Source organism: Salvelinus sp. IW2-2015, linkage group LG25, assembly GCF_002910315.2.
Source record: "Salvelinus sp. IW2-2015 linkage group LG25, ASM291031v2, whole genome shotgun sequence".
Classification (NCBI taxonomy): domain Eukaryota; kingdom Metazoa; phylum Chordata; class Actinopteri; order Salmoniformes; family Salmonidae; genus Salvelinus; species Salvelinus sp. IW2-2015.
This window is the reverse complement of record NC_036865.1, coordinates 15,142,539-15,149,924: the sequence shown is the minus strand read 5'-3', so window position 1 is coordinate 15,149,924 and position 7,386 is coordinate 15,142,539. Positions and strand designations below refer to the sequence as shown.

Sequence of the window (7,386 nt, the reverse complement as noted above, 5' to 3'; positions counted from 1 at the left end):
TATATAGGTTCTACAAGTTGACAGTGGCATGTCAGGCAAAAACCAAGCCATGAGGTCGAAGGTAATTGTCCCGTGGAGCTCCGAGAAGGATTGTGTTCGAGGCAATGCAAACTGGGGAAGGGTACGCAAAAAATGTCTGCAGCATTGAAGGTCCCCAAGAACACAGTGGCCTCCATCATTCTTAAATGGAAGAAGTTTGGAACCACCTAAAGACTCTACCGTAGAGCTGGGCCCGCCTGGTCCAACTGGAGCAATCGGGGAGAGGGCGCTTGGTCAGGGAGGTGAACCGCAGAACCCCGATGGTCCATCTAGACAGAGCTCGTCAGAGTCACAAAGCCTAGCCGGACATGACAGCAAAACTTTACATTACATCCATAGCATACGTGTTCAACAAGTAATGTTTATGTTATAACTACCCAACCATTACTCAGTGAGGGGCGGGATATATGGAAATAGCAATAATCACTAAAATATTGGACTAACGACTATAAAATAGAAGATTTTATCATCTACTCGTAAATGTCACTGCTGCTCATGATTGTCCATCGCTCAACGCAAGATCTTCTCCATTATTGGTGTCCATTTTAGATTAGGTTCAGGTATCTCTAGTTCAGCATTCGAGCATTATGAGAGACTTGTTTAGATAGACAAAGACGCTTACGAAGTGCTCTGTTGCTGGTGACTGAGGAGATATATCATCTGAAGGCAAGATATGTTTTGAGCAGGTAGCTCGTCAGGGGCTTACTTGATCTGTGAAGCATTTATTTGGGCTGCAAAGCTGAAGCTGGTAACTGTAATGAATCACTTCTCTACAGCTGGTAGGCTGTAATGAACTTATCCTCTGCAAGCAGAGGTAACTCTTGGTCTTCCTTTCCTGTGGCGGTCCTCATGAGAGCCAGTTTCATCATTTCGCTTGATGGTTTTTTGCGACTGCATTTGAAGAAACTTTCAAAGTTCTTTAAATTTACCATATTGCCTGACATGCATGTGTTAAAGTAATGATGGACTGTTGTTTCTCTTTGCTTATTTGAGCTATTCTTGCCATAATATGGACTTGGTCTTTTACCAAATAGGGCTATCTTTTGTATACCACCCTTACCTTTTCTCAAAACAATTGTTGGCTCAAATGCATTAAGAAAGAACAAGGCACACATGTCAATTGAAATGCATTCCAGGTGACTACCTCATGAAGCTGGTTGAGAGAATGCCAACAGTGTGCAAAGCTGTCATCAAGGCAAAGGGTGGCTACTTTGAAGAATCTCAAAAATAAAGCATATTTTAATTTGTTTAAAACTTTTGGGTTATTACAAGATCCCTTATGTGTTTTTCATGTTTTAAATTAGGAACTACACTTGAATGAGTAGGTGTGTCCAAACCTTTGACTGGTACTGTAAATCTATATCTACAGTACATGGTAACAATTTACTTGACATCCATTTCATAATATTTCATAACAGCTGACATAACTTGTTATAACCTGTCATAATATAGTCATAACATGTCATGACCCATAATAGTTATGCCAGCTGTTATGTCATATAGTTGTGGCAAATATTGCATTATTTTATGGCTGGTTGTAACACCTACATACGGTGTCAAACAAACATATATAAATAATTATTTTCCTGCCAGGAAGTTTCCTTTCGTTTTAAACTTTGTTTTTTAAATCATTTATTGTTGTTGTCGGAATGAATTCCTTACAGTCCGTTTTTTCCGTCATATAGCGTGTAGAAAATGCACTTTATAACAATTTCAAAGAGCATTATGACCATCATAATCATATAAGCCAGGTCGGCATTTCACAAACATGCTCTTATATCAGTCAAAAAGAGGGTGTCTTGTCCTGCTCCTGAAATCTGCTCCTGTATTCATCCCAGTCACCAGCAACAGAGCATTGGGGTAGGTGCATGTCTGACATAAATGTGTGCGCGATTACAATGATAATATAATATAGTACATTTCCCCAAATGGTTATAACATAAACATACTGTTGACACGTATGCTATGGTGTAATGTAAAGTTTTGCCTTATGTGGTAGCTTTTGTGGCTCTGTCAGAGTGACCATCGGTTCTGGGTCACCTCCCTGACCAAGGCCCTTCTCCCCGATTGCTCAGTTTGGCCAGGCGGCCAGCTCTAGGTAGAGTCTTGGTGGTTCCAAACTTCTTCCATTTAAGAATGATGGAGGCCACTGTGTTCTTGGGGACCTTCAATGCTGCAGACATTTTTTGGTACCCTTCCCCAGATTTGTGCCTCGACACAATCCTGTCTCGGAGCTCCACGGACAATTCCTTCGACCTCATGGCTTGGTTTTTGCTCTGACATGCACTGTCAACTGTAGAACCTTATATAGACAGGTGTGTGCCTTTCCAAATCATGTCCGATCAGTTGAATTTACCACAGGTGGTCCAATCAAAGTTGAAGAAACATCTCATTGATGATCAATGGAAACAGGATGCACCGAGCTCGAATTCGAGTCTCATGGCAAAGGGTCTGAATAAGGTATCTGTTTTTTATTTATAAGAGATTTGCAAAAAAAAAATGTAAACCTGTTTTCGCTTTGTCATTATAGGGTATTGTGCATAGAAAATTATGAGGGGAAAATATATATTTAATACATTTTATAATAAGGTTGTAACGTAACAAAATGTTGAAAAAGTCAAGGGAATACTGAATACTTTCCGAATGCCACTGTATAGATATGAAGTGTGTAAAACAGTACTGAGACATTTTTAAAGTGACCAGTGTTCAATGACTACAGTATGTACATAGTGCAGCAGTCTCTAAGGTGCAGGGTTGAGTACCTGGTGGTAGCCAGCTAGTAAACGTGACTAAAGTTCAAGGCAGAGGTTACTGGGCAGGGGCTGGCTGGCTGGTGACTATTTAACAGTCTGATGGCCAGTTTTTTAGTCTCTCGGTCCCAGCTTTGATGCACCTGTACCCGCCTTCTATATGGTTGAGGGGTGAACAGGCCATGGCTCGGGTGGCTGAGGTCCTTGACACACACACACACACGGAGACCTCTGATTGTGAGATCCAAAAGAGCTAACTCCTTCTCCAAAGGGGTGTAAAGAGTTCAAACATGGCATCTGTTCCCCTTTATCAATATCTTCCTGATTGGTCCAGTGAGGGAGTGAGGCAGCAGAGATAAAGAAGCTGAAGCTTCATATATTTGATCTTCACAGCTTCTTCTGAACTCAGCTGGCACATCATGACCCCAGATGCATATATTGAAAACAGACTAGTATCCTACTACCTCTATCGCCCAAACCCTCCCACTTTCTCTTTTGTTTAATCAAACGTGTTTTCTCCAGGAAACACTCCCTCAATATTTAAATAATGATGCTTTCTAATATGTAACCATCCCACAGGGAGAGTACACACATGTAGATGCTTAAAGCACCGGGGGCTCTTCAGAGACTACTGAGGGTCTTAATGTCAAAGAGAACAGTAGCACTACATATGTAGTTGCATGCCATCAATACGGAGAACACAATTAAGTCTCTGAATAATGTAAGATAGAATCCCTTCATTGTGAAGATGCTGTAGAGCACTGTGTGTCAAAATACAGTAGGAGCCAACAGCGGCAGTGTGTTCCTGTCCAGAAGGAAAGGGTTTCATCTGGTATTGGTTGGGTCTTGGAAAGCTACTGTAAGTCAGTGAACAGGTGATCCAGAATAAATACATGCTAATAAAGGTGTAAAGTAGTAACGTGCCTGGCCAAGTTATTTAATCTCTTCAATAGAGGCATAGATGTAGATAAATCAAACTGCTACAACATAAGTTAAGTTCAATTGTGTTGACTGAGTTGAAAATAAATTGATCCCGTAGGCAGTGTAGTTATGTCGAGTCATATCATACAGGCTAAACCAAGCTGTTATATCTTTTACAAGTGGGTGCTGTTTCCTCCCATATACTTTATTAGAGTGGTGGGTGTTATTTGGTAATATATGTGGATGTGGTTGGAACGAGGCGTACCGTGAAGGTGTAGGTCATCTGCTTCTCTCTGTCCACAGGTTTGAGCAGTCGGAGGTAGCGGGTGATCCCGGTCGGGGTTATGGCAAAGCTGGTGCTGAAGTCATCCAGAGTCACCGTCAACAGAGGGTCTTTGCTCTTCAAAAAGTAAAGACATTGGAGAGAAGAGGGTTACCATGGAGACAAGACCTTACTCAAATCTYCAGCTGTGTCACTGAGGAAAAAACAATCGTGAGAGACAGAACAAGTCAAAACATGTCTGAGTGGTAAAAGACTGCTGACAAAGACAACATAGTACTGAGAACATAGTACTGAGAACAGGGGAAGGCCTTGAAGGAATTCTAAGAAATCATGTGATTTTATACCCCCTATAAAGCACACTACAATTGTACAGTAGGTCTTTCATTGCGGCTCTGGCAACAAGCTACAGCATATGATTGATTCACAGAAACCTAGGCGTTTGCCGGCCTACTGTACAATACAGTCGAGACGTTTGAAAGAAGAACATATTTTTTTCATTWAAAAAATGCATTCTTGAACATGTGAAAGTTCATGTGTCTTAATAACAAACTCGTATGRGATCTWTAAATATGAATATAAAATGGKGTACGGAGTWATTTGGTCTAAAAGTGAGGACTATATATTCAATACTGTACTGTTTCAATACTTTCCCCTAAAATTGATTTAAGCAGGGWTGGGTTGTTATGGAGATTCAAGTCTGTCAATGAGGCCTGCCTGTCTGCTAAACATTCACACTGCTTTGCCCATTGATCTGTTTTAGAGCTGCACTTTGATGTCTTAATCTCACCCTGCTGAGAGGGAGAGAGTGCAAGAGAGCGAGAGATAGAAAGTTACAGACAGACACACACAGAGAAAGAGAGACACAGTAAGACATGATACAGAGGGAAAGTAAGTTGGAGACATCTCTGTTGAGGAGTTTATTGTGTTAGGTGTCATCTGAGGAAATGAATAAAACAATATTTTCAACATCATCAACATAAAGAGAAATATCCTGGTGACAAAAGCACAAACAGAGTGAGGGCGAATGCTGCTGTGCATCTGTGTTCTGAGTGTCTCCTGGTGTGTTGGCAGCCTGTCTCAATGTGTGTTTTCAACCATTTAAATGCAGTTGAGGCGCTAAGAAAACCCACTTCTGTCAGCGCCTGTTTGAAATGTTGTGCTTTTCAGAATCATCATCTCAACAACGCACGCACGCACGCACGCACGCACGCACGCACGCACGCCGCACCGCAACCACAGCACGGCACAACGCACGCACGCACGCACACACACACACACACACACACACACACACACACACACACACACACACACACACACACACACACACACACACACACACACACTGAATGTACTAAATGTATCGGTGCGATCGTGTGTATTACCCACTAATAACATAAAATTTTACTTGACATAACAATAGACACACACGGCAAAACACAAAAACATTAGACATTTGTGTATGAAGAAATTGATAATGGGAAGGAAACTGAAGTCACACATCTGAAAAAACTGAAAGAGAGCTTGGCCCAGAGGTTTGAACACAGACCATGCAGTAGAGTAATACCCAAAGCACCACTTTTAGTCATAACAGCATCACAAACCACACGTTTACCTATAGTTTTGACAGGCAGCAGCTACAACAAAGAGAAAAGCAGCATCAATGAAATACAGTATGATGAGAGTGTTTTCCCACTTAGAATGGGCTTCTGGAAGTATTTTACTACATAAACATGATATCAAATGTATATTTTATTGGCTTATGTACTCAGGAAATTATTTAGTCTGAAAAGCTCACTATAGATCATATTTTGTATGAAATTCAATTAATTCCAAGGTTAACATGTACATTTAGTTGCTTGTGTGTGTATTTGTGCGCTGTCTTTGTAGCTTGTCGCATCATAGTATGTGTATTTGCAGTTCATAAGACATGTATTGTGCTTGTGTGTGATGCACGCAGACATCCCAAATCTCTTCAATGTCTTTGTCCAGGGCGATTATGCCCAAGGGGGCAGTGAGGTTGGAGCTGGCAGAGATGGTAGTGCCTACTGGGGAGATTCGCTGACGTAGCCTGGAAGACTGGAACTTGGAAGTACGGAGCCTGGTTGTTTCATCCAGGACATCAATGATCAGTCAGCGTAGCTGGGAGTGGGTGGCCGTTGTCCTGCTCAGCCTAAAAGAAGGAGAAACGTGTATATTTATTGTGAACCCGAAAAATTGTCAAAGACCCCAGCCACCCCAGTCATAGACTGTTCTCTCTACTACTGCATGGCAAGCGGTACCGGAGTGCCAAGTCTAGGACAAAAAGGTGTCTCAAAGTTTTTACCCCCAAGCCATAAGACTCCTGAACAGGTAACCAAATGGTTACCCGGACTATTTGCATTGTGTGCCCCCCCCCCCAACCCCTCTTTGACGCTGCTGCTACTCTCTGTTTATCCTATATGCATAGTCACTTTAACCATACCTACATGTACATACTACCTCAATCAGCCTGACTAACCTGTGTCTCTATATAGCCTTGCTACTGTTATTTTCAAATGTCTTTTTACTGTTGTTTTATTTATTTACTTACACACACACACACACACACACCTTTTTTCACACTATTGGTTAGAGCCTGTAAGTAAGCATTTCACTGTAAGGTGAAAGGTGACCTGTTGTATTCGGCGCACGTGACAAATAAACGTTGATTTGTTTTGAACCTCACTGTACCATGTACTGATATGCAACTTACAACATACAATCATAAGGTGGTCATAGCTCATTGGAAAGATTATTATGACAGACTGACTGTTTTTGTAATACCTGTTGCAGATCAGTAAACAAAGCTAAACACATTTGAATGCCAGATATTACACCAWTTACAAGGACTCAGTGTCACAATTGAAATGCAAACTTCTGAGCGTCAGATTACCAAGGGAATAGAAATGCAGAGGGCATTGTTTCCGAAAGACTGTCATTTCAATTACATAAATCATTGGCAAATAWATCAAACATCCACTTTGAATTAGATTCCAGTAATTGGTAAGAAACTTAAAACAAATGCTTTAATCTGGGATGAATGGACGCTAATTAAAATGGTTAGCTAACAGTTCAGTTTCTGTTTTGAATGATATCACAGACTTTATTGTTTATATCAGGGGTGGCCAACCCTCTTCCTGTGTGCAGGCGTTTGTTCCAGCCCTATTCTAACACACCTGATTAAAGCTAATCAAGGTCCTGAAGYACAGCTGATTGGTAGAATCAGGTGTGTCCAGTGGCATGTATTCATCGATGTCAAGGAAAGCCAGGCTTCCCCACACATTTGACCCCCCCCCCCCCCAAAAGTATAAATTATCTTTCGTCTCTCTGTGTTTTCATAAATTTCCTTAAATTCGCAAGTGGCTGAATCTC

General features: G+C 41.4%; 1 pseudogene; it reads right to left on the bottom strand.

Annotated features, from left to right (window-relative positions):
• The window catches only part of LOC111951947 (protocadherin-15-like), a 326,670-nt pseudogene that overhangs the window by 188,071 nt on the left and 131,213 nt on the right, over positions 1-7,386 (bottom strand).